The sequence below is a fragment of the Dermochelys coriacea genome, chromosome 5 (assembly GCF_009764565.3).
Source record: "Dermochelys coriacea isolate rDerCor1 chromosome 5, rDerCor1.pri.v4, whole genome shotgun sequence".
Lineage (NCBI taxonomy): Eukaryota > Metazoa > Chordata > Testudines > Dermochelyidae > Dermochelys > Dermochelys coriacea.
In genome coordinates this window covers 2588797-2614971 of record NC_050072.1, presented here as the reverse complement: position 1 = coordinate 2614971, position 26175 = coordinate 2588797, and the positions used below count along the sequence as shown (strand labels likewise).

General features: G+C 59.5%; 1 protein-coding gene across 4 annotated transcripts in view; it reads left to right on the top strand.

Moving 5' to 3' along the window:
- The first annotated feature begins 9537 nt into the window (after positions 1–9537).
- PHF24 (PHD finger protein 24) overlaps positions 9538–26175 on the top strand; it is a 38131-nt gene continuing 21493 nt past the window's right edge. For 2 of the 4 annotated variants that reach the window (XM_038403868.2, XM_038403869.2), the window contains exon 1: positions 9584–10016. The gene's annotated coding sequence lies outside the window, so the exon portion shown is untranslated. Of the gene's footprint in view, positions 10017–26175 lie in introns of all 4 variants that reach the window. The other 2 variants (XM_038403873.2, XM_038403872.2) reach the window with 2 other exon arrangements.

The window sequence follows — 26175 nt, the reverse complement described above, 5'->3', positions numbered from 1 at the left end:
ATCATGCACTGCATGTCAGAGGGTCACCCAGAGTCAGCAGAGCCGGTGGCAGCTCTCTGCAGTGCCAACACCCAGGCCTGGCATTCAGACAAGCACATCCTGTGATGGCAGTCTCGCGTGGGACACGCTACCCCGCTGCAGCTCCTTCCACCTGAGCTTGGTAGGGCACTTTGGCTCCTTTGTCCGTAAGCCCCAGGGAGTGAGGAATGGACAGAGGGGCCCCAGGCTGAGATACACTCAGCACAGGGACACACGGGTGGCTGGGGGGTCTGTCCAACGCCCACTGTCAATTAGAGGGGTCTCAAGGCGACTCTAATTTATGGCCGCAAGGGGCAAGTTTGGCAGCTGGGAATAGCCAGGTTGCAGCCACGCTCTCTTTACCGCAGCCATACCCCCAAGGTGGGCAGGGGGAGGTTAACCCCTTGGTGCCCCACGCTGGCATTGCCTGGAGAGGAAACCCATTTCCAACAACCCGTTAAAGGCTTGCCCCGGGACTGCCGGTCTGTGCCACACCCCCACCGTGACACCAAAGCAGACTCCACACAGTGCAGCCTGGCTGCTGCCGGGAGAGGAGGCGCTGTGTGCTCTGGGGTCTGGGCCCGTCCCAGCACTACTCCAATAGGTTTAGTCACTTCTCCAGTTGGGCATCCTGGGTAGTGCCCAGGTCATAGCCTGGCTTGTTCTGGGCATGGGCTGGGCTCAGGGTGCGGCTTGTTTAGCCCCGGGCACCGCAGCGCGGCCTCCAGGACGGGGACCAGGCCTGGTCCCACTGGCTGCACTACCGGGTGCTTTGTGGCCCAGGTTTCTCCGGTGGCCTCTGCGAAGGCACATGGTGATGGACCCTCGTTCGCTGGGCGGCACCGGCCTCTCGGCGTGGCTGGCACCGACGTACCCAGCACAGCTGCTGCTGAGCCCTGAGTCTGCACGGGAGGCTGAGAAGCCGCCCATAGCGCTGAGCTGCTGAGTCACCGGTGAGCTCCTCTGCTGGGGAAATGCAGTGACTCGGTAATGCCATGCAAGGCAGCTGCGAACCTGGGCGCTCGCCAGCTGCACTGGGACCAGCAGGACCAGTGCCGGAGCCATGCTGCTGCAGGGAACACAGCTCCTGTAGCCTCTGCCAGGCTCCCTGGCCTGGCCCAGCCTGGCCCTGGTTATCTGAAAGGCTCAGTTAAACCCCCCCGCACTACCCAGGGGCTTGGGTGACTGGGAGCCAGCCCAGAAGACTCTGGAGTAGGGGGACCCAGAGCACAAGCTTCAAAACCTCCTAGCAGCACCCCACCCTGCGTCTAGGGAGCCCCCCCACCGCACCCTGGGTACCTCTATGGCAGTCCCTGGCAGTTCTCCGCTTTGAAAAGTGAGGTTCTGACCCAGCCAGGGCACGACTGCACCCATGCGTGTGCTCCCCGTGCCCTCGGCATGCCAGGTGCAGGGACCCCTGTCAGGATGCCTGCTGCTGCGGCCAGATAGGTGAAGCCAAGGGCTGTGCTTGCAGCTAGCAGAACCCTGGCTTCACACACCAGCCGTGGGGGCAGGGGCTCCCTGAGCCCCATGGGTGGAAGCGTTCTCCAGCCGCGGCCCCAACACTCAGACACCAGCCTCCCAGCCCGACGCAGACAGAGCCACTTCAACCAGTGCCAGGAGGGAGCTGGGCAGGGGAGCCTTCCAGCCTGGACAGCAACCGTTCTCTCTGCACCCCACCGCCATAGATCTCCAGCCCTTGCCTGGGGCCTGGACCCAGCTCCCGTACCATCCGCATCTCTAAGGCTTCTATTTCTGCTGCTCCCCATGCCAGTGCCCCCCTCCCAGCCCAAAACAGCCCACTGGCAGAGCACCCAGGAGCTCTCCTCCTTTAGCCTAGGATCCTCCCATAGGATTGAGATTGCTGGAAGTAACACAGGGAAGAATAGACCCAAATCACCATGACTCCCTTTGACACCCCTCCCTTCCCCAGCATGAGGTTAATCCCATATCAGCAGCATACAGATGCTGCCTTCCAGAGCCAGGGACATTGCAGAGGGGTGAGGAAGAGTGGGGGCAAATCCTTTGGAGATAGCGATCCCGGTGGGGTCTCGCTGGCCAGCTCCTGGCTGATGCTCAGGGTCCGGGGGCTGGGAGCAGCAATTCACTCAATGGGCCAAGGGCTGAATGGTTTCTGGGTCTTGCTCCGTTTGCAGCTGAAGAGTGCTGGATCTCACAGCCCCGAGCAAGGCAGCCTGGGGCTGGCCCCATCTGGATCTCACAGCCCTGAGTGAGACAACCTGGGGCTGACCCCCTCTCTTCACCGGCTGCAATTTGTGGCATGTGACAAGAGCGTGTCCAATCCCAACTGCTCCAGCACTACGGGGCCGGCCCCCACAGTCAGGATTCAGACTTAAAATTTGCACAGCTCTTCCACAATGATCAGTGGGGCTGCTCTACCTTGGCCTGCAGGTGTCACCTTCCCCGCTTCCCTCTGCACCCTGAGACTCCAGGGCATGTCCTGTCCAGGGGGCTTTTTGCCACTGACTTCACTGGGGCCAGGATTTCCCCTTCCTGGTTTTCAAACGGAAGCTGAGACACTCATGTAATCACAGGACTCCAGCAGCCGGGGCTTTCAGAAAAAGCAACTGTCATAAGGCTCGAGCTAAATTCATGAGAGATGGCAATTGAGCCTGGCCCTATGTGAGCACCCCACCCAAGGCATCCACCCTGCCCTGAATCCTGCTTCATTTCCTTTGAGAGGGGTCCTGTCAGGCAGCCCAATGGGTCCCCACAGGCCAGCAACAATCCTCCTCCTGTTCAAGCCAATGGTAAAAATCCCACTAACTTCCGTGGTACAGGATTGGGCCCCATATTTGCATCAGTGGAAGGCAAGAGCTGGATTCTGCCACACCGCAGCAGTGCTATGTACCAAGTAAGGTATCAGTTTGCACGGGTCCAGGTGGCAAAGAGGGCCCGCGGTGGGAAAGTCTCATTCTGTGGGAATCCGCTGATCTCTTGGGCACCCGCCCCCGCCATCCCTCCTACCTCATGCCACAGGGGTGCACTATAGAGCTGGGGAGGAGGGGGGTGCACCCTGCCACACAAGCCCTTCACTTCTCTTTGTTAAGAAAACAGACTGAGCTCCCAGCATCTCTCACACTTAGACAGGTTGGCCCATCCTTAAATCGTTCTCGTGGCTCTTCCCCGAACTCTCTGCAATTTACCAACGTCCTTCTTGAATGGTGGGCATCGGAACCAGACCCAGGATCCCAGCAGAGGTTACACCAGGGCCAGATACAGGGTCAAATAACCTCTCTGCCACTACTCCAGATCCCCCTGTGTTTGTACCCCAGGACTGCATTGGCCACTGCATCGTGCTGGAAGCTCATGTGGAACTGTTTATCCACCAGAACCCCTTTTTAGAGGCCTCACTTCCCCCAGGACAAAAGCCCCCGTGGTGCTGGTCTGGCCAGCACACCTCGAAGGGTGAGCTCCAGTTCGTTTTTAATCTGGTTTGGTGTCGGGGGGCGGGGGGGTCATGGTGGAAGGTTCTGCATGCAGGTTAGAGCAGCCAAGCTGTAGTAGGGGCTTGACGCCGAGTGGAAGGACTGTGCCCGAGAGGACAGGACAGAGCCAACGTGCGGCCATCAGCTCCGCTGCTTCTCGGCCGCCAGCCCAGCCTGGAACAATAAATGCTCGTCCCAGGAGCCTGGCTGGCGGTGGGGGCTGGACACATGGCCAGCGGTGGCTGAGACTGGATGTAAGGGGGGGTGCTCTGTGTGAAGGGGGGTCCATTGCACAAGTCTGCAGGAGAGGGCAGGCAGAAAGGGCTGCTGAGCCTGTGGCCAGGGGCCGGCTCACAGGAGGGGTGAGCTCAGACTCGGGGGCTGCAGTCAGGGCAGTTTGGAGTTTTCCAAAGCCCTACAACTCTCTAGTGCTTCCCACGAGGAAAGCGACTGGCTAAGGAGGCCCTTTGCTCAGCCCCTGCTCCTGGCTCGCCTGCCGCATCGTCCTGGAAGGGGTTCATCAATCTCCAGGTGCCCACAGCCGGGGAGCGTGTCTAAGCAGCTAAGCGTAAGTAGCTCTGCCCTGATCCAGTTGTCTCAGGCACACGTGGGATCCAGCGGTTGGAGCCGTTTGCAACAGCCTGGTGTCCATCTGGGTTGTGACACCCACACCTAGCTTATTAAAGCATTTTTCGTTTGAATGGGCCCAGTTTTCCCGTGATCCAGATCGCTGTGTGTGACTGGCTGACGGTCATTATTTACTGCTCTGCCAATCGATGCATCAGCCGCGAGACTGAGAAGCCAGGATCCTACGTTTACTGCCAGGCCAGGGGTGAAAGTATTGACTAGTACTGACCCCTGTGAAAAACCACTGGAAACACCCCCACTCATGAGGGTTCTCCTTTGACAGCTACCTCTTGGGATCTGTCCATTAGCCATTTCTTAAGCACGGGTTTCCCTCGGGGGCAGGGACCCGGCTGAGTTTTCATCTCAGTAGGCTTGAAGCCTCCTTTTTGATCCACCCATGCACTCATCTGGCCATGCCCTTGACCCTCCCCAGCTGGGTGTGATAACCCCACGCCCCTGTCTGGACCAGCTAGAGGAGAAGGGAGCCTTGCTGGTCCCAGGCCCTGAAAGGAACAATGGGTAACATGGCCTGCAGTGACGCGAGAACGTGGGTACCAACCTCAGGCCAGGCTGGCAGGATGCTGGGCAAAACCCCCACATTGGCTGGAAGTTCTATACTTAGATTTCACCAACCAATGATCAGGTGTGAACTCCCTCAGGGGCTGGAACAGCCTGACCACGAAGTCACAGACGGTCCCTGTGGGTGCTCTGATCTCCGTCACCGCGCAGGTGGGCCTGCCTTTGCGATAGATGGTCCCTGCAACCAAGTATCACCGCAATATTCAGGTTGCTCCCAGCCCTAGCTTGACAAAGCCCTGGTTGGGATGATTTAGTTGGGGTTGGTCCTGCTTTGAGCAGAGGGTTGGACTAGATGACCTCCTGAGGTCTCTTCCAACCCTGATAGCCTATCATTCTATGACCAGTTTCGGAGTAGCAGCATGTTAGTCTGTATTCACAAAAAGAAAAGGAGGACTTGTGGCACCTTAGAGACTAACAGATTTATTTGAGCATAAGCTTTCATGAGCTACAGCTCACTTCATCAGATGCTATACGTTCTATGACCAGTCACTTTCCCCAGGACAGCTGTACTTTAGATCTCACACCAAAGACAGCAATTGTATCCAATCCTATAACAAATTATATACGGCTCTATTAACTAGGGGAAGGAAATGAGAATTATTTACAAGGTGAAAACCAGTAACGTACTCATACAAATGAGATACAATCTAAGTTTCAGAAGGTGACAGACGCTTCTGTATCAAGTGAGCTCTGTGAGTCTGTGATGGGGTGTCCGCCCCACACCAGACTGGAAAGGGTTCATGTGTCTCAGAAGGGGTTAAGTTACCTGATAGGACACACCTGGAGGAAGGGAAGGAGGACTTGTGGCACCTTAGAGACTAACAAATTTATTTGAGCATAAGCTTTTGTGAGCTACAGCTCACATCCGATGAAGTGAGCTGTAGCTCACGAAAGCTTATGCTCAAATAAATTTTAGTCTCTAAGGTGCCACAAGTACTTCTGTTCTTTTTGCGAATACAGAATAACACGGCTGCTACTCTGAAACCTGGAGGAAGGGCTGACCCAGGAGAGGCTCCAGCCAGGAAGCCTGCACTCATTGTCGGGGCTCAGAGAGGGAAAGGAGGGAACCCTAGGAAAGGCAGGAGCCCTGGGATCCTGGCCTAAGGGGAAGGGTTTACTCAGAGGGGTGGTGAAGAGGAAGGTTGATAGAGGCAGAACAGAAAAAGGCAGCAAGGATGGGACAGGGCAGACCTTGGCGGCTGATTGGAGGGTCCGTGGGCTGGACCCAGAGCAGTGGACAGACCCGGGTTCCCCTACCAGCCACCAGCGAAGTGACATAGCCTTGAATTGGAGAACTGCTGGGAACGATACCCAGACACCGATCCAGTGACTTGGATAACCCAGAGAGGGAAAACCACTGTGAGCTGGCTGGAAGGCCAAGCCTCGACAAGGGAGCACCTGGTCATGAAGAAGGAGAAACCTGGCTCCTGAGAGAGAGGGAGACCATGGGGCCATGAGAGCGGCCAGGAGCTAATCCCCAGCGGAGCCACAAGGAGGCACCCTTGCAGTGAGTAGCGATACCCCGTTACAATGTCCTTTAGGGCTATCCCAGGCTAAGCGCTGGGGATCTCTTGCTTGTTCCTAGGAAACCTGTCCCCCCGCAGAGTCCAAGCAGCATGGAGATAATCCGTTCCTTCTGAGAGGGGGTTTTGTCCCCTTCCTGTCATGTGCTCTGAGCTGCAGACTCAGCTGATGGGAGGAATCCAGTGGCAAGACTCATCTTTGGGGGGGAAGAGGAGAACAACAAAGTCTTTTGTTCTCTTTGCTGTCCCCCAATAGTCCGCCTGGTGTTGATGGCCCTTGGCGTGAGCTGGCACCTGGTCTGCCAGTGTCACAGCGTGCACCATCCTGCCCCCAGGGTGGTGATTTCAGGTCAGCTTTGGCTGGAGCAGGGAATTCAGAGGAAAAGTGGGAGGGGCCGGGGAGTGTGATGAGGTCAGAGGAGACCAAGGGGGCTCCACATGCGTGTCTTTGTGGGGAGAGGGCAGGGGGTGAAACCAGCCGCAGCACAGTGATGCTGAGCAAAGGGAAACGTAGGCTGAGCAACGTCCTGATGCTGGCGAGATCCCCTGGACAAGTCTCCCACCGGAGCCCTGGAGAGCAGCCCCGGGGGCGTCCTGCGCTGGCCGTAGGGCCTGGCTGGGCCCCGCAGGCTCCTCCTGCCCCCGCGTCGCCATGGTCGCCATGCCCATGTTCGGTCACTGCTGACCAGGCAAGCTGGCTATGCAGACGCCTGCAGTCTGTGACCCCTCTCTGCTCCGGCGCTCCCAGGGAACAGGGTGCCGGGTCACCACACACAGCTCGGCACGCTCACGGCATACACACGTCCGCGCACAGCAGGGTGTACACATGCTCACACCTGATACAGTGTATACGTACACACGCACGCACAGCACAGCATACACACATACATACACACATGGCACCGCACGGCACACGCACACACACACCGCACAACATACGCACACGCACACCGTACAGCATACACACATACACACACACGCACTGCACAGCATACACACATACACGCACGGCACCACACGGCACACACACATACACACACCGCACAGCATACACACATACATACACACACACGGACGGCACAGCATGGCACACACGCACATGCATGGCACACACACGCACCATGCAGCATGGCACACACACACATGAGCACCGCACAGCATACACATACATACACACACACACACACCGCCCAGCATTCACGCACGCCCACCGCCCAGCATATACACATACACACACACACACACACATTGCCCAGCATACACACACACGCACGCACTGCCCAGCACACACACACGCACTGCCCACCTTAGTCTCTAAGGTGCCACAAGTCCTCCTTTTCTTTTTGCGAATACAGATTAAAACGACTGCTACTCTGAAACCTGCTCCCAGAGAGGAGACTTCCCCAGACTCCTGCCTGGCTTCATGGGGAGCAGTTCCAGAGCATCGCCGGGGCCTCCGTGACACCCCCAGCCAGGGGTTGCCTCCAGTGTGGCCAGCTTGGGGTCGGAGCTTGTCAGATTGCAGGTGATGAGCCTGGTGGGGCTTGGAGGAGACAGTGCCAAGAAATATCCAGGTGTGTAGGGAGTGGGGTGAGGGGGGGCTCCCCTCAGAATCTGTGCTGTGCCCGGTGCAGTGCTAGGGGGCGCTAGGCTGGTGGGAGCGGGGTGGGTGTCCCAGCAGGGGACGCTCTCCCCCCAGATCAGAGCAGTGCCCGGTGCAGTGCTATGGGGCGCTGGGCTGGTGGGAGCAGGGTGGCGAGTAGTGGACGTGTGACCCGCTGAATAATACTGTGCCCGGTGCCCCAGGCAGTGCCATGGTGCCGTCCCTCTGAGGGAGCTGAGCACAGCTGCTGTCCCTGTGCTGTCACTGGGATCAGAAGGGAATCTGTGATTGCAGCATCCTGGCCAGTCCCCGCGTGTGCGGTTACTTTCTGCCTCCCTCAATCCCCACTTCAGCTTCACTCAGACATGGGATTCCTCTGCACGTCCTGGCCCAAACTCTGTTGCAGCTGCTGCCATCCACCCCAGAGGTGGGTGCATTTCCGTGGCAGGTGGGTGAGTGAGCCCTGAGTGGGAAGGATGTGGGAAGCGTCGGGATGATGGGTCATGAGCAGTGCTGCTGTGTATGGGGTGGGGGGGGAAGATTCCCCTCGCCCCACCCCGGGTGCAGATAGTGTTTTAGCAATTGCATGGGAGAGCGATGAGTCGGCCAAGGGCCGGAAGCAGCCATGTCTCTCCTGTGCCTCCAGGGGAGAATCTACAGGACAGTCACAGGGGTCAGCTGGGACCCACTGCCCCATCTCCCCCATGTCCTTCAGGCTCCTCCCCGCTCTCCTGGGAGCGCCCGTTCCTGCCTGGCCTTGAACTGGTTCCTTTGGCCCAGGGGAGGTTTGGAGTGTGGGTCTCTCCTGCTGCCCCTCTGTTTGCTCCGCCCCACTGCAGTTCTGCCCCGGGAGTGCGAGGGGCTGGATTCTGGTGCAGAGCAGAGAGGGAAGAAGCTGCTGGTTCCCCTGCGGGGAGTGGGGGGCATGGATCAGCCCCAGGATGGTGCTGACTCCCCAGCTCTGCCAGTGTCCCTCCATCCTGCCCCCTGCTGTCCCAGCTCTGGGTTCACAGGCCCCCATCACCATCTCAGTCAGTGCCCTTCCATCCTGGCCTCCAGTCCTTGTCTTCCCCCTAGTTACTCCCTCATGTGGCCAGCCCTGTGCTCTTGGGTACCATGGCCCATTCAGAAGGATGAGAACGAGGAGTAATGGTCTCAAGTTGCAATGGGGGAGGATTAGATTGGATATTAGGAAAAACTTTTTCACTAAGAGGGTGGTGAAACACTGGAATGCGTTACCTAGGGAGGTGGTAGAATCTCCTTCCTTAGAGGTTTTTAAGGTCAGGCTTGACAAAGCCCTGGCTGGGATGATTTAACTGGGACTTGGTCCTGCTTTGAGCAGGGGGTTGGACTAGATGACCTTCTGGGGTCCCTTCCAACCCTGATATTCTATGATTCTATGATTCTATGAGAATCCACCAAACTCATTTCACTTGTGACCTAGCCTGGGATTTGATCCCAGCTCTGCAAGGGAGAAGGGCCAATGCACATGTTCCCAGAGACCCCCCAGACCAGCTGACATGTGGCAGAGGCCAGTCGGTGTGCTGGGCCTGCCCTGGCCACAGGGGCATGGGCTGGGGAGCCCCCCGCCTTTCCATCTCTGCTGCTCCGGCTCTGTGAAGGTACCTCTGCTAGGCAGGGAAGGGTTAAAGCACCCAAAAGCTGCCAGATCTCCTGGGCTGGGGCTGGGTGGGGTGGGGAGAGGCTGGGCTGACCTTGCTCATCTCTTTCCTGAGTGGATGCCGTGTGGGCGCTGCAGTCCTTGAGGTTGTCACTAATAAAAGCAGCTCAGCCTGGGAGCTGGAGACGCGGGGAAGGATTTTATTGGTATCTCCCAGCCAACGTCAGAATGGTTAAAAACCCGCTTCCTCTCCCAGCGAGGAGCCTAGCGCAGCTCAGGCAGTAGCTGGTATGGGGCCAGCAAGCCAGGCGGCATCTGCTCAGCCCCGCTTCCTCCTTGCCTGCCTGCGTGCACGCTAGCCTCGGCCACCAGCTGCCAGCATCTTCCTCCTCCCGCGTCCTCCAGCAGCATCTGCTCCGGGTACCAGCCTCCCTTCTCCATCCACAGGCATCGCCTCTCTGGGGCAGCGAGGGAGCCCCGCCAGGGATGCAGTGAAGGCAGGCAAGGAGGAGGCTGTTGGGAGAAGCAGAAGGAATGGGCACCGTGCGGGCAGCGCCTTAGGGCTCACGCCGTGGCGCGTCCGGATCCCCACCCCGGTAAGTGAGGCGTAGCCGCCATCGGGGGAGCAGCGCCGAGCCTGCTGCGAATGCACGGCGGAGACCATTCAGGAACTCATTAGAGACAGGGTGGGGCACTTCACCCCGCTGGCCCCCCTCCTCTCCAGGACAGGCACCCATCTCACTGGTGGGGGAGAGCAGGGGTTTGGAGCCGGTCTGAGCCGTGGGGGACTGGCTTTGGTGTTGCCTTGGGGCAGAAAGTCAGACACCAGGGCCAGTCCGTTGGCTCTCTCCCTTGGGTGCAGGGTCCTGTTGTGGGTGCTGGGCTGAGGGTCTCATAAGGGCTGGTGGGCGGGGGAGCTGCGTGCCGGGGGGGTGCTGAGTGTGCTGCAGGGGAGGGGACTGTGTGGTCTTAGTATTTCTGATGCCCTCTGGGAGATGGAGACGTGCGACAGAACAACAAAAGCTCCTGCTCTATGAGCCCGCAGAACCGAGCCTCCTATCCCGGTGCCAGGCTGCCCTGAGCCCCATCGGCTGCCTTGCTGCAAGCTCGCTCAGCAGCCTGGAAAAGCCCCAATTCAAGCGGCTCCATCCCTTCCCTTCCTGCTGCTGCTTGAATCTTGTCGGAGTGACCTGAGTGCTGGGGAAGGTGCCGGCGGGCAGCCCCGGGGCTAGAATCCCCGGCTAGCCACAGAGTGGGGCAGCATGGGCACCGGCTGTGCCCCTGCGCCCCCGGGGGCTGCCACTCGGGTCCCAGTGCAGCTCAGTGCCAAGGCGGGGGACAGTCAGAGCCAGTGGAAATAGCATCCTGGGCCCCTCAGCGCTGCCTCCAGAACCCACCTTTACTCAGCTGCGCAGGCCGGCCTGCCTACCCCTGCCCACGCCCACGCCCGATCCAAGCAAAGGGGGTCAGCCGCCTGGCACCAGCTGCACTGCACGGGCCTGGCACGGCTGTTGGTCAGTCCCTCTGCCTCCCCGCCCCAGCCCCCACAGGCGACCCTGCAGACCCTGGCCCCACTGCAAGCAGCGAGCAGGACCACGCCGGGTGAACAGAGCCAGGGGGCCCCGCCACAAGGAAGCAGGAGCAGAGGGTGCGGGAAGCACCCTCTTTGGCTTCCCAGGAATGCTAGCCCAGCCTCCTACCCCCTGCCAACTGGCACAGGTTACTGGCCCATGCTGCCTGTTCCCCAGGCTCCAAGAAGGGGCAGATGCAGGATGCTGTAGAGGAGACTGTAGGCCTCTCCCAGCCCCCCGGCTGTGGGGGAATTGCCCTGATCCCAGCCGGGGGACAATGGGCCCTGAGACCCTGTCCCTCTCCAGACACCCGCAGAGCCCCCAGCCCACCCAGAGCTGTCCCTGGTTGCCCTGCACATAGATGGGGGCCATCAGCCCCACAGGGACCCCATCCCCCATCCCAACGAAGCCAAGTCCCAGGGTCGTTCCTGCCCTCCTGGAGAGTGTGAGCCCACAGCTCACTGCTGAGCCCCAGGAGCAGTGCCCCCTGCAAGGTCCGTCGTGCCTTGGCAACACCCAGCCCCGGGCTCCCCACGCTTCTACCCCCCTGTGCCATTGCCCGGAGTCACTTCTGGAGCTTTTCCTGGTCTGAAGTCTGTCTGTCCGTCTGGCTCAACTGCAGCTGGGCACCTCGCCCCGGGGCAGCATCACTGGCTCCAGGTGCCCACCTCATCCCTTTCCTCGCCCGGCCAGCGTCGGCTGGAATCCGGAGAGCACAGCGCGGTGACTTGCTCCCAGCCCTTCCTTCCCCAGGGCAGGGCTGTGCCCGTCAGGCCTTGGGCACCCCGCACTAAGTGCTCCCGGCTCCCTGCTTCCCCAGCTGGACGCACCTCGCGCTCAGCAGCTCTTCCTGGCTCTCTCCTGCTCGCCCCCAGTCCCCCCCCCAGGGCAGCCCTAGCCCAGCCCTCCCCAGCATCTGACTGCAGCCTCCCCTCCACGCCCCCATCGCCCGGCACACAGGCCAGCCCCATGAGCCAGGAGACCGGGCAGCCCCGGGCTCCAGTGGGGAAAAGCGAGGGGTGAAGTGATGGGTGGCGGGTGACTGGCAGAGCTGACAGAGGGGCAGGGTGCATGCCTGGAGCAGAAGGAGCCAGCGAGCTCCAGACACCGTATAACAGAGCAGTGACCATCCCATGGCCTTCTCCTCCCCCCCAGGGCACTCAGTGACAGCCACCGGCACAGCGTCACGTCAGACAGGGCACCCCAGCTGCATCCTCCTCCTCAAGCCACGCAGTGGCTTCGTTGCCGCTGCCACAGGCCACCTGCCTCCAGCCACACTCTCCCCTGGCCAGCGCAGGCACCAGGGCCCTGCTCCCATGGCAGGGATTCGGGGTAGGCAGCAGGAGGGCGTCTTTCCCCTTTCCACATTGTGCCAGCCTGGGCGTCTGGCTGCCATGTGCTTCCCCGCACGCACCCCTCACCCAGTATAATGGGAGTGGCTGCCCTGGCACAGACACTGTCACTGCGCCCCGGCAGGGGCAGAGCGTATGCCCTACATCAGGCAGACGCGGGCCTGCCCAGCTGGGGATCTCCTCCAGCCATGGGCTGTGAGATGAGGGAGCCGCCCTGACATGGCAGCCCGTAGCGGGCAGGAGCAGTGCCCACGTTTAGCCAGCACATTACCCAGCGGGGCCCGCAAGGCTGTAACCCTGCAACAGGCTGCAGCGCTGGGGAGGCCCAAGGAGGGAGGGGGAGCTGCACCCAGACCAGGCAGAGCGGCTGGAAGAGATGCCAGCCCCAGGGGCAGCCCAGCTGCTGTGACTGCCAGCCCCACCCCAGCGTCTGACAGACCCAGCACAGAGATCTCGGTAGCTAGACACGCAGCCAGCTGGCTTCCCTCCTTCCCAGGGGCTTTCCCCCGAGGGGGCTGGGGCAGGCAGGGCGAGAGAGAAGCTCCTTCCCTCCCGGCTCCAGGGAGCCTGCAGCACAGAAAGCCCAGAGGGCCCCATGCAGACGCCAGCTGTGAGCCACCATTTGCACTAGTGACAGAAGTATGGGCCGGGCCCAGTTACTGGAGTGGGGAAGGGGCAGGGTACAAACCCACAGCGCCTGGTGCACCCCGGAGAACAGGCGCCTCTCCGAGGGCAGGAGGGCAGAGCCGGCTGCAATCAGCCCAGCTCAGGTCCGGCCGGTCACGTTCCAGGGCAGGTGGAAGAGGAACGCTGAGGGACCCATCGTGCTGAGCACTAGACTGCAGGGGACAGACCGACGGAGCCCAGGCAAAGCCCAGCCGGACGCGCTGGAGGGCGCAGGCCCACCCTGGGGGGCTGGATAGGAGAGGTCAAACCCCAGGACCCTGTCTCCAGAGCAGGGGCTGATGCTGAACTGCAGCACCCTGGGGTGGATGGTTCACCCCTGGGGTCCCAGCTCCACGTTAGCTCTCGCCAAGGGCTGAGCCTTCTCCACGCAAAGGCCACACGCTGAGTTCTCATTAACTCACCAGACGCAGCCGGAGACCAACCGTAACAACCCCGCTCTGGGCTCACAACCCTACCATAACAACCCCGCCCTGGGTTCTCCGCCTGACAATAACAACCCCGCCCTGGGCTCACAACCCCACCATAACAACCAAGCCCTGGGCTCTCCGCCTGACAATAACAACCCCTCCTTGTGCTCACAAACCTACCATAACAACCAAGCCCTGGGCTCTCTGCCTGACAATAACAACCCCTCCTTGTGCTCACAACTCCACCATAACAACCCAGCCCTGGGCTCTCCACATGACAATAACAACCCCGCCCTGGGCTCACAACCCCACCATAACAACCAAGCCCTGGGCTCTCCGCCTGACAATAACAACCCCTCCTTGTGCTCACAACTCCACCATAACAACCCAGCCCTGGGCTCTCCACATGACAATAACAACCCCGCCCTGGGCTCACAACCCCACTATAACAACCCAGCCCTGGGCTCTCCGCCTGACAATAACAACCCCTCCCTGTGCTCACAAACCTACCATAACAACCAAGCCCTGGGCTCTCTGCCTGACAATAACAACCCCTCCTTGTGCTCACAACTCCACCATAACAACCCAGCCCTGGGCTCTCCACATGACAATAACAACCCCGCCCTGGGCTCACAACCCCACTATAATAACCCAGCCCTGGGCTCTCCGCCTGACAATAACAACCCCTCCCTGTGCTCACAAACCTACCATAACAACCAAGCCCTGGGCTCACAACCCAGCCATAACAACCCAGTGCTGGGCTCTCTACCTGACAATAACCACCAGCCCTGTGTTCACAACCCTACCATAACAACCCAGCCCTGGGCTCTCCGCCTGACAATAACAACCCTGCCCTGTGCTCACAACCCAGCCATAACAACCCAGCCCTGGGCTCTCTGCCTGACAATTACAACCCCGCCCTATGCTCACAATCTTGCCATAACAACCCTGCTCTGTGCTCACAACCCTACCATAACAACCCCGCCCTGGGCTCTCCGCCTGACAATAACAACCCCGCCCTGGGCTCACAACCCTACCATAACAACCCCGCCCTGGGTTCACAACCCCACCATAACAACCCAGCCCTGGGCTCTCCGCCTGACAATAACAACCCCTCCCTGTGCTCACAAACCTACCATAACAACCAAGCCCTGGGCTCTCTGCCTGACAATAACAACCCCTCCTTGTGCTCACAACTCCACCATAACAACCCAGCCCTGGGCTCTCCACATGACAATAACAACCCCGCCCTGGGCTCACAACCCCACTATAACAACCCAGCCCTGGGCTCTCCGCCTGACAATAACAACCCCTCCCTGTGCTCACAAACCTACCATAACAACCCAGCCCTGGGCTCTCCGCCTGACAATAACAACCCCGCCCTGGGCTCACAACCCCACCATAACAACCAAGCCCTGGGCTCTCCACATGACAATAACAACCCCGCCCTGGGCTCACAACCCCACTATAACAACCCAGCCCTGGGCTCTCCGCATGACAATAACAACCCCTCCCTGTGCTCACAAACCTACCATAACAACCAAGCCCTGGGCTCACAACCCAGCCATAACAACCCAGTGCTGGGCTCTCTACCTGACAATAACCACCAGCCCTGTGTTCACAACCCTACCATAACAACCCAGCCCTGGGCTCTCCGCCTGACAATAACAACCCTGCCCTGTGCTCACAACCCAGCCATAACAACCCAGCCCTGGGCTCTCTGCCTGACAATTACAACCCCGCCCTATGCTCACAATCTTGCCATAACAACCCTGCTCTGTGCTCACAACCCTACCATAACAACCCCGCCCTGGGCTCTCCGCCTGACAATAACAACCCCGCCCTGGGCTCACAACCCTACCATAACAACCCCGCCCTGGGTTCACAACCCCACCATAACAACCCAGCCCTGGGCTCTCCGCCTGACAATAACAACCCCTCCCTGTGCTCACAAACCTACCATAACAACCAAGCCCTGGGCTCTCTGCCTGACAATAACAACCCCTCCTTGTGCTCACAACTCCACCATAACAACCCAGCCCTGGGCTCTCCACATGACAATAACAACCCCGCCCTGGGCTCACAACCCCACTATAATAACCCAGCCCTGGGCTCTCCGCCTGACAATAACAACCCCTCCCTGTGCTCACAAACCTACCATAACAACCAAGCCCTGGGCTCTCCGCCTGACAATAACAACCCCGCCCTGGGCTCACAACCCCACCATAACAACCAAGCCCTGGGCTCTCCACATGACAATAACAACCCCGCCCTGGGCTCACAACCCCACTATAACAACCCAGCCCTGGGCTCTCCGCCTGACAATAACAACCCCTCCCTGTGCTCACAAACCTACCATAACAACCAAGCCCTGGGCTCACAACCCAGCCATAACAACCCAGTGCTGGGCTCTCTACCTGACAATAACCACCAGCCCTGTGCTCACAACCCTACCATAACAACCCAGCCCTGGGCTCTCTACCTGACAATAACAACCCCGCCCTATGCTCACAATCCTGCCATAACAACCCTGCCCTGTGCTCACAATCCTACCATAACAACTCAGCCCTATGCTCACAACCCAGCCATAACAACCCTGCCCTGTGCTAACAACCCTACCATAACAACCCAGCCCTGGGCTCTCTGCCTGACAATAACAACCCCGCCCTATGCTCACAATCCTGCCATAACAACCCTGCCCTGTGCTCACAATCCTACCATAACAACTCAGCCCTATGCTCACAACCCAGCCATAACAACCCTGCCCTGTGCTAACAACCCTACCATAACAACCCAGCCCTGGGCTCTCTGCCTGACAATAACAACCCCGCCCTATGCTCACAACCCTACCATAACAACCCAGCCCTGGGCTCTCTGCCTGACAATAACAACCCCGCCCTATGCTCACAATCCTGCCATAACAACCCTGCCCTGTGCTCACAATCCTACCATAACAACTCAGCCCTATGCTCACAACCCAGCCATAACAACCCTGCCCTGTGCTAACAACCCTACCATAACAACCCAGCTCTGGGCTCTCTGCCTGACAATAACAACCCAGCCCTGGGCTATCTGCCTGACAATAACAACACCACCCTGTGCTCACAACCCTACCATAACACCCAGCCCTGTGCTCACAACCCTACCATAACAACCCAGCACTGGGCTCTCCACCTGACAATAACAACACAGCCCTGGGCCCACAACCCTACCATAACAACTCAGCCCTCTTTCTCACAGCCCTAGGACCGCACACCGACAGATGCTTGGGGATCAGCGGGATTTTGGCTGGGCCGGGGCGGTGACTGGCCTGGGGAGCAGAGGGGGCTGAGGGTGAATGGATTGTAGCTCAGGGAGCGGGGATGATGCATGGACCTTAATGGTGCAGTGGGGTGGGGGCTCTGGGGCCTAGGACCCATCGATTTGAGTTGGGGGGCTGGGTCAGTGGTTTGTAGTTGTGGGGGGTGGGGACAGATTCCTGGGCGTATGTGGCTGGGGAACAACATGGGGGGGCTGTGCACTCTGCTGGAGACCGGTGGCTCAAATCCTGGTTAGCACAGCTCCAGTAGGGCCAGCGCAGTCAGGGTTGAGCAGAGGGGCCGGAGCGGGACTAGCTGGGGAAGGCAGGGAGCTGCCGTTCAGGGCTGAGGGGCCCCTGGCAGGTGGGGTTGGGGGGGCCCAGGTCTGGACTAGTTGCTGATGGAAACGGTGCCTGATCCCAGCCCCCCAAACTGTCCTTCAGCAGTGGAGCACAAGGAGGCAGGAAGTCTCAGTGCAGCACCCTGCCACCCCCTCTCCTCTCCAGGCAGCAGGGGTCCCGGGACGTGGCCCTTCCAGATTCCGGGCTGGGATTTCAGGACAAGGGACCAGCCCCAGCGACTCCATGCCAGGGTCCAGGGAGCCCTCACCAAGCTGGGGCAGAGCGTGGGGAGCCCATGTGGTGCCAGTTCAGGGGCTGGCGGAGTAGGAGTGGGACCTGGCAAGGAGGGCAGCCCTGAAGGGGGCAGGGCCGGGAGCAATTGTTTTACAGGTCGGAGCTGCCAGCAGGAAGGTGCCCGTGGTGCCAGGGCTGGGTCTGTTTCTTCCCGCTGGAACAATCCCTTCCTCCCTCAGCCCAGCCCCTCACCCCGCCCCACACTGACTGCGCCAGCCATTCCCATAGCAGCTCCATGCCCTGCAGAGGCCCACCCCAGCCAGCTCTCACCCCCAGCTCCTGAAACCTTCCCACCATGGATCTGGTCACCTGTCTCAGAGGAGATGGGATCTCCTGAGCACCGATCCCAGCCCCTCTCCATGCCTCAGTTTCTCCCTCTCAGGCGGGGGGAGATCTCCATCCTGCTTTGCCCTGTAGGGGGAAGCCAGGCACCACTGGGGCTTTTTTAAAAAAAAAAAAGGGGCTTTTACTAGGGGGATACAAAGCAGGAGAGACCTGCCATCATGCAGGTGCCTCTCCCAGGGAAGATCAAAGCAGCTGTCCCCCCACCCTCACTTGCTGGGCTGGAGCTGAGCCTGGGGGGGAGCCAAGAGGTGTTTTTAATGCCCTCTGACGGCCAAAGGGGCTCCCAAGGCCGCCCAGCGGGGCAATCTGCTGCAGGGGAGCCTGGGCTGGAGAGAGCCCTGCGGGGGCCAGAGGGAGGGGGGCTTCTGAGCTGGCCCCCAGCGGGCGGCTGGCTGAGCTGGCAGCTCCTCTCTCCAGTCTGTGTTCGATGGGGCGGGCGGGGCAGGGCGGCACAGAGCCCTGGGATTTAGGGAACTGCGTTCTTCGCCCAGGGGAGAGGTGAGGCCTGACGTGCCCCGTGCACAGAGCCAGCAGTACCAGCATTACGCCAGCCCCCCCATGCACCTCCCCAAACGTGACCCCGGAAGGGGGGTCAGTCCCCACAGCCACTCTGCCAGGGCGGGGGAGGGTGTCCCTGCAGTGGACACTTGTCCCCTAGAAACCAGGCTGAGACGCGCCAGCTCGTGTCACATGGGATCTCAACTGGCCAGCAAACCATGCTGGCTTCCTGCCGCTGCCGGCGCGAGCCCTGGCCCTGTTCCCAAGCCCTGAGCCGCCCGTCTGACAGCTCGGCCCCTCTTGCCGTGTGTGAGTCGTGCACACACCCCGGCACCGTGGCTGTTCGGGCTGGCCCTGGCGGCCGGAGGAGATGGTAAGTTCCCCGTTCCCCCACTGGTGCCGGGGAAGTGGACAAAGGCCTTAATGGGGTCAGAGCGGGAGAGGAAGATGGGCCTGCGAGGGAGTGGGAAGGCAGGGTCCAGGAGCAGCCAGGGCGGGGATCCCCTCTCTCCCAGCTGGGCCCTGCCTGGGGCCAAATGACTGGGCAGGTAGCTCAAAAAGGAGGCTCCAAATATGGTCAAGGGGGAGCTGCTGAGGGGAAAGGTCAATGCAGATGCAGCCCCAGGAAGGCAGTCGGGGTAGCCCCTGAGCCTGGGGGGAAGAGGCTCTTGGCCCAGGGACTCAGGACCACCCGGCCACAGGAAGGAGGGTGCAAACCCTTGACTCTAAAAGGGGAGTGGTTAATCTGACTCCATTAGGCCCCAGGAGAGGGGGCTGTTATTGTAAAGGCTCTGGATGTGAGTGAGTTACTTTTGGAACCTGAGGGAAACTGAGGCAGGGTGCCTGCAGGGCCCCCCAGGCCAGGGGGTTGTGCCCTGGGATAACATCTGTCTACACACTCCTCCAAAGATTCTTCCTCCCCCCCCAAAAGCCCTTCCCATTCCTATGTACCCCTCCTGTCGCTGGGAGTTTGTTTCACGCCCTGCAAAGAGACCCCCTGCCTCAGTTGCTCTTGGCTGTCCCCTGGGCATGTGGTCATTGCTCTGCGCTGTGGAGGGAGTGGGGGAGCCAGCTCCTCCTGGGGGCTGCGCCCAGCTCTGACACATATGGGGTGTGACCCTTGGGCCTCAATTTCCCCTTCTGTATGTGGGGGTGCCTCGCAGGGGTGGGGAGGAAGCATTAGTTCGACCCTGGGAGGTGCTTGTGATGGGCCGAGCGCTTTCACCCCCAAGCATTCCCCCGGGGCTGAGCCCTTTGCCAGCAGGGCAGTGGCCTCTGCCCCCGGCTCCCAGTGGGGAGGGATGGGTGGCGACCTGGCGCAGGGGTGGAGGGATGCTGCAGCCTCTTGCATGAAGCCTGGCGCTGCCGTGTGAAGGTTGAGGACAGAACAATATGTGGAGACTGCAGCTGTCTGCGGCCAGATTTGGAGTCTCCAGAGAGGAGATCTAAAAATAGCCCCAAGGCTGTGCCAGGCGACAAGGTCAGGCTGGCACTAGCCCGTGCCAAGGTGAGCGGCAGCACCGGATACTCCATGCCAAGGTGTCAGCACATGCTGAGGGACCTGCCAGCAGGGCTCAGCGTGTCCCGGGGGGCAAGGCTCAGCGTGCCCCGGACAAGGCTGGCACGTCAGCAGCACTGCTGCGTAGCGTCTCTGCCATGGCTGTGGGACAGGAGAGCTGGAGACAGCCAAGCAAGGGTCAGGGGACAATATGCCCTGGCTGGAGAGAGACGGGAGGCTGTGTCGGGGCAGGGGCTGCAGAGGGGAAGGCTCTCGCACCCTGAGCGGACGCACTGAACACGTGGAGGGAGTGGGGAGGCCCGGGCGGTTGGCTGGACCCAGTGCCTGGGTGGGTGAGGGCCCGGGAGAACCATTGCAAGCTGAGGCCTGCAATGCCCGGGGAAACCAGGGAGCACCTGGGGGCATTTCCGCCTGAGCTACCTTGCGTGTGGGAGACACGGGGAGCGTGGGCTCCAGGGACGGAGCGGAGGGCAGGGGTAGCTGCACCAGCTGCCTTTGCCTGCCTGCCCCGAGGGCCTGTGCGCTGGCCCTGGGGCATGGGGAGGGCACCCTGGGAGAAGGATGCTGCAGCCTGAGGTTCTAGCCACGTTGTTCGGTGCTCCCCTAAAGCCGGGGGGCACGGCAACACCCTGGGGCACACAAGGCACAACTGGCGCCAGGCTGTTGCAGTGGCAAAGGGGTGGAGGCCAGGGTGGTGGGAGCCCAGAGCCCACAGCCAGGCGGGGAGGGAGCTCATGACACTCGGAGACCATGAGAGCGTGGAACAGGCCCTGTACCCCGCGGCAGCTCTGCCGGCAGGGAGGGCTTGGCAAAGGGGCCCCGGGACTGTGGGAAGGGCCCGCGCTGGTGCGGGGCCGATAATAAATACAGGGGAGTCGTCTGTTCTGGCCGGGCAGGGCTGCCACTGGACCCGAGACGCGTTGGCTGGGGACAGGGAGCGCCCAGGCCTCTGGCTAAGGAGATTCTAGGCCCAGGCCAGCATGGGGGATGAGGAGCGATTGGGAGGCCCAAAGAGGAGGTGTTGATCTCGGCCTCAGTAAAGGAAAATCAGCAATTCCTCTGGCCATAGATCAGCATGGCGGAGCCATGGAGGCTGGCGAGGGATGGCGCCAGGGCACGGGGGACATGGCTCCTTTAGCACCAGATGCCTACAGAGGGCAGGGGCCTGGCGCTGTGACTGGTGGTACTGTTACCCTGAGTAGGGCTACTGCACTCGGAGTACGGCTACTTGGGGTGTGGGTAGGGTTTTGGGGGCCCTGTTATTTGCAGTATGGTTACTCCAGACACATTGATCTGGGATACTGATACTGTTCTTGGAGTACTGTTCTTCAGGTCCTGTCACCTCTAGCACCATTGCTGTTGTAAAGGGCACTGCTACTGGTATTCAGAGTACTGTTACTTGGGTAATGTTCTGGTTGTTGAGGGTACCAGTACTGGTACTCAGTCTGCTGTTACTTGAGGCACTATTACTGTTATTCGGGGTATTGGTGGTGTTACTCTGAGGGCTGTTTCTCAGGGTACCGGTACTGGGGGTACTGTTATTCGGGGTATTGGTGGTGTTACTCTGAGGGCTGTTTCTCAGGGTACTGGTACTGGGAGTATTGTTATTCGGGGTATTGGTGGTGTTACTCTGAGGGCTGTTTCTCAGGGTACCGGTACTGGGGGTACTGTTATTCGGGGTATTGGTGGTGTTACTCTGAGGGCTGTTTCTCAGGGTACCGGTACTGGGGGTATTGTTATTCGGGGTATTGGTGGTGTTACTCTGAGGGCTGTTTCTCAGGGTACTGGTACTGGGAGTATTGTTATTCGGGGTATTGGTGGTGTTACTCTGAGGGCTGTTTCTCAGGGTACTGGTACTGGGGGTACTGTTATTTGGGGTATTGGTGGTATTACTCTGAGGGCTGTTTCTCAGGGTACCGGTACTGGGGGTACTGTTATTTGGGGTATTGGTGGTGTTACTCTGAGGGCTGTTTCTCAGGGTACCGGTACTGGGGGTACTGTTATTTGGGGTATTGGTGGTGTTACTCTGAGGGCTGTTTCTCAGGGTACTGGTACTGGGGGTACTGTTATTTGGGGTATTGGTGGTATTACTCTGAGGGCTGTTTCTCAGGGTACCGGTACTGGGGGTACTGTTATTTGGGGTATTGGTGGTGTTACTCTGAGGGCTGTTTCTCAGGGTACCGGTACTGGGGGTACTGTTATTTGGGGTATTGGTGGTGTTACTCTGAGGGCTGTTTCTCAGGGTACCGGTACTGGGGGCATTGTTATTCGGGGTATTGGTGGTGTTACTCTGAGGGCTGTTTCTCAGGGCACTGGTACTCAGAGGGCTGTTTCTCAGGGAGCTGCTGCTCAGTTCTCTCTGACCTCTCCCCTGTGTAACTCCGTCTCTGGTTGCCCCCTGCGTAGCCACAGGGTCAGGGGCCAGTTTCTGGCCCTTTGGAACCGGTGCCTTCTCCGCGCCCCTCCCAGCAGTAGGCTTGGCCTCTCGTGCCAGGCAGCTGGGCAGGGGCAGGGGATGGAGCAGCATCCCATGGGGGGCAGCAGCCCCTCCCTGTGCGCCTGTCCCTGCATCTCTCCCGCGCCGGCTGACAGGGCAGCGCAGCATGTGGGGGAGGCAAGGCTGGCGAGAGCAGATCAGCCGAGGATTCCCGGAGGTGGCTGCCCACACAGACGCTGCGTTGCGACTCACACACCCGCCTTCCCTTTCCTCTCCACTCACGCCTCTCTGGAAATCACGTATCAACACGGTGGGCCGGATTCCAGATGGGGATGGGAGGGTGCATGAATACACGCCTTTGTGTGTGCCTGTGAATACGCCTCTGTGTGTGCATGTGTATGTGAATACACACCTCTGTGTGTGCGTGCGTGTGAATACACACCTATGTGTATGCATGTGAATACACACCTCTGTGCATGCATGTGCATAAATACATACCTATGTGTGCATGAATACACACCTCTGTGCATGCATGAAAACATGCCTCTGTGTGCGTGTGTATGAATACACACCTATGTGTGTGCATGAATACCCACCTGTGTGTGCATGTGCATGAATACATGCCTCTGTGTGTGCATGAATACACACCTGTGGGTGTACACTCATGTGAATACACACCTCTGTGTGTGTGTGTGCACATGAACACACACCTCTGTGTGCACATGCGTGAATACACATCTTTCTGTGTGTGTATGCTTGTGTGGGTGCATGAATACATGCCTCTGTGTGTGAGTGTGGGGGTATATGAAGACACAGCTGCATGTGTGTTTGTGTGTGCACATGAAAATGCCCCTCTCTGTGTGTGGGTGTGCAAGAAAACGGCCCTCTGTGTGTGGGGTGCATGAATACATGTCTGTGTGTCTGTGTGTCTGCCTGAACATGCAAGTCGCCATGAACATATCTTGGTGTATGTGTGCCTTTGTAAATCTACCACAGGCATGTCTGTGTGTGTGACTAGAGAGCTGAGTGTTAGTGTGTGTATGTGTGTTTTTCTGCCTGGGTGTGTATGATCATGCCTCTGTGTACGTGTGTGCAGTAGTCAGTGTTTGGGGGTGGCTATACACCTGGCTGAGTGTGTTTGTGCAGAATTATGTCCGGGGATCAATAGAGTGTTTGTGTTTGCAGGTGTATCTGTGTGCAGTGTGTGGGTGTCTCTATGTCTACACCAGAGCTTGGCGAGCACTCACTGACTGGGAGAGCCATTGCCAGGCACGGTATTTTACAGCCTAGCGAGCAGGTGAAGAAACACAATCAAAGCCTCTCACGTCTGCTCGTTTCCTTTGACAAGCACTGTGTAGCTGTAATTATTTCAGATGATACTTCCTAGCACAGCGGCGAATGCACCAGGGCATATTTTAGACAGCAAGGCAGGCTCAGCCCTGTGTTCTCTCACTACAGCTCCTGCTCCTCGAGACTTTTCCAGCCCCATAACCGTGATAATGATTGTCAAGGCCCTGTGGGTCCATTAGCTCACTCGTCTGACCCTCCTGCAGCTCACAGGCCAGGATGTTCCCCTGACCCCCCCCCCACCTTGAGCCCAGTAACGGGTTTGGCTGATGCACCCTCCGGCTGAATGCAAAGACCCCCAGAGATGGGGAATCCACCACATCCCTGGGCAGGTTGTGCCAATGATTAGTGACCTGCACTGTTCAACATTTGTGCCTCGTTGGAACTTGTCTGGCTTCAGCTTTTGTTCTGCTCTCCTCTGCAAGGCGAAAAAGCCATTGGTACCTGGGCTTTTCTCCCCAGGGAGGTGCATCGAGCTGCCTTTCAGTCTCCGTTGATGAGCTAAGCAGCTGGCACTCGTTAGGGCTTTCTCGTTAAGGCATTTTTCACCAGCCCTCAGATCAGTTTGGTGGTTCTTCTCTGCAATTTTTCAGCATCCTTTTTAAACAGTGGCTGCCAGAATTGGAAACATCGAGCCCTGGTCTCACCAATGCTGCATACAGGGGAAAATCACCCCCTTGTTCTCCTCCTGTCCGTACAGCCGGGGTCGCATTCGCCCTTTTGGCCACAGCCTCGCACTGGGGGCTCGTGTTGAGCTGTTTGTACGCTCTGGCCCGAGTCGCTGCTTCCCAGGGCACAGCCCCGCTTCCATGGGTCTGGCCGGATGCCCTGTTCCTACGTGTAGAACGCCACATGGCTAAAACCCCGCTTTGCTTTTCACAGGCCCGGCTTACGCAGTGACCCTGATCGCTCTGTGTGGCTGCCCGGCCTCGTCACTGATTATAGCTCCGCCAATCTGTGTGCCAGCCGCACGTTTTACCAGCAGGGATTTTATATTTACTGCCCGAATCGGGGAGGGGGAGATGTTGAAAAGCGTCAGGCCTAGGACGGAGCCCGCTGGGACCCCATTCGATGAGGATTCCCCTTTCGAGAGCTCCCGTAGCCAGCCCTGAACCGGCTCCCGTGGGCTCCGGTGATATTGCAGAGCAAGCGCTCGCTTTTTCATCAGAATATCCGTGTCCTTGAGCTCTTACAGCGCTCGGCGGGGCGGCCCCGGCTGCCACGCTCTGAGCAGGGCTGTGGCTGCGGATTAGCAGTGTGGGAATTAGGGCGTTTCTGGTCGGTGTTTGTGTGCACATACACACCTCTTCCTGCAGGGCTGGCGGGGGGCAGGGTGTCCTGCTGTGTGTGTGTGTCTCAATGTCTCTGTGTACTGTGTGTGTTTACTTGCGCTGTCTGTGTGTGTGTGAAGGCAGTGTGTGCGTGTGAGGGCAGTGTGTGGGTGTTTCTCAATGCGTATATGTATGAAGGCAATGTGTCTTTCTCAGCGTATGTGTTTCTGAGTGTGTGTGTGAGAGAGGCAGTGTGTGTGTTTCTCAGTGTGTGTGTGTGTGTGTGAGGGCGGTGTGCATGTGTGAAGGCAGTGTGTGAATGTGAGGGCAGTGTGTGTGTTTCTCAGTGTGTGTGGGGGGGTGTGAAGGCAGTGTGTGGATGCGAGGGCAGTGTGTGTGCATGTGTGTGAGGGCAGTGTGTGTGTTTGTGTTTCTCAGTGTGTGGATGTGAGGGCAGTGTGTGTGCATATGTGTGAGGGCAGTGTGTGTGTTTGTGTTTCTCAGTGTGTGGATGTGAGGGCAGTGTGTGTGTTTCTCAGTGTGTGTGTGTGTGTGTGTAGGCAGTGCTATCTGCGTGTGTGAGGGCAGTGTGTAGATGTGAGGGCAGTGTGCATGTCACAGGCTCTAAGGAGCGAGGACACTGGCTTTTGGGCTGCATCCCTGTGGCTGGGGGAGGCTAGTCTCAGGGAAGGCGATGGGCTCTGCCCCACGGCTGCCAGCCAGCCTGGCCCAGTCTCTCCCATTGCAGCAGACGGTACTTCCACTGCTCTTATTCCTTGGCACTAAGGTGGGGGAGGGGATGTGGGGCGGGGCCCAAAGGGGTGGCAGGAGCCTGAGACCCACATGCACAACGTGACCAGCGAGCAGCCCCATTGCACAGGGCACCATGCCACCTGCCAGCACCCTCTTGCCCCAGCTGTGCTCAAGTCCTCTCCCGGTGCCATGCTGCCCACATGGCAGAGCCCACTATGGCCTGGCCACACTGTGCCCACGACGCTCCCCTGGGCCTGGCGCCCGCCTGCCCACGCTACTGCTTCCCCTGTCCCAGGGTGCTCCCAGCAGCTGCTGTCTGTCCACCCCGTGCCCTGGGCTCCTTCCTTGCATGGTTCTCCTGGCGCTGAGCCTGTCCTGACAACGGTGCCCAGGTTGGGCCAACGCTCCCGGCTGGGCCTGCAGCGCAGTTCTCCCAGGGCCCCGGGCGTTTGGTTTGCAATGGCAGCGCCTCCCATGGCTCTCTCCTCCCTCATCAGTGGGCCGTGCCACAGGGAGGGGCACTGCTTTCCAGGGGCTCTGGGCCCCTCACCCCTCCCGCCGCCCTGCGGGGCACTAGGGCGTCCGCAGGCACGCTGGAGCGGGGGGCCCCGGGACCCGCACGCGACTCCCCCAG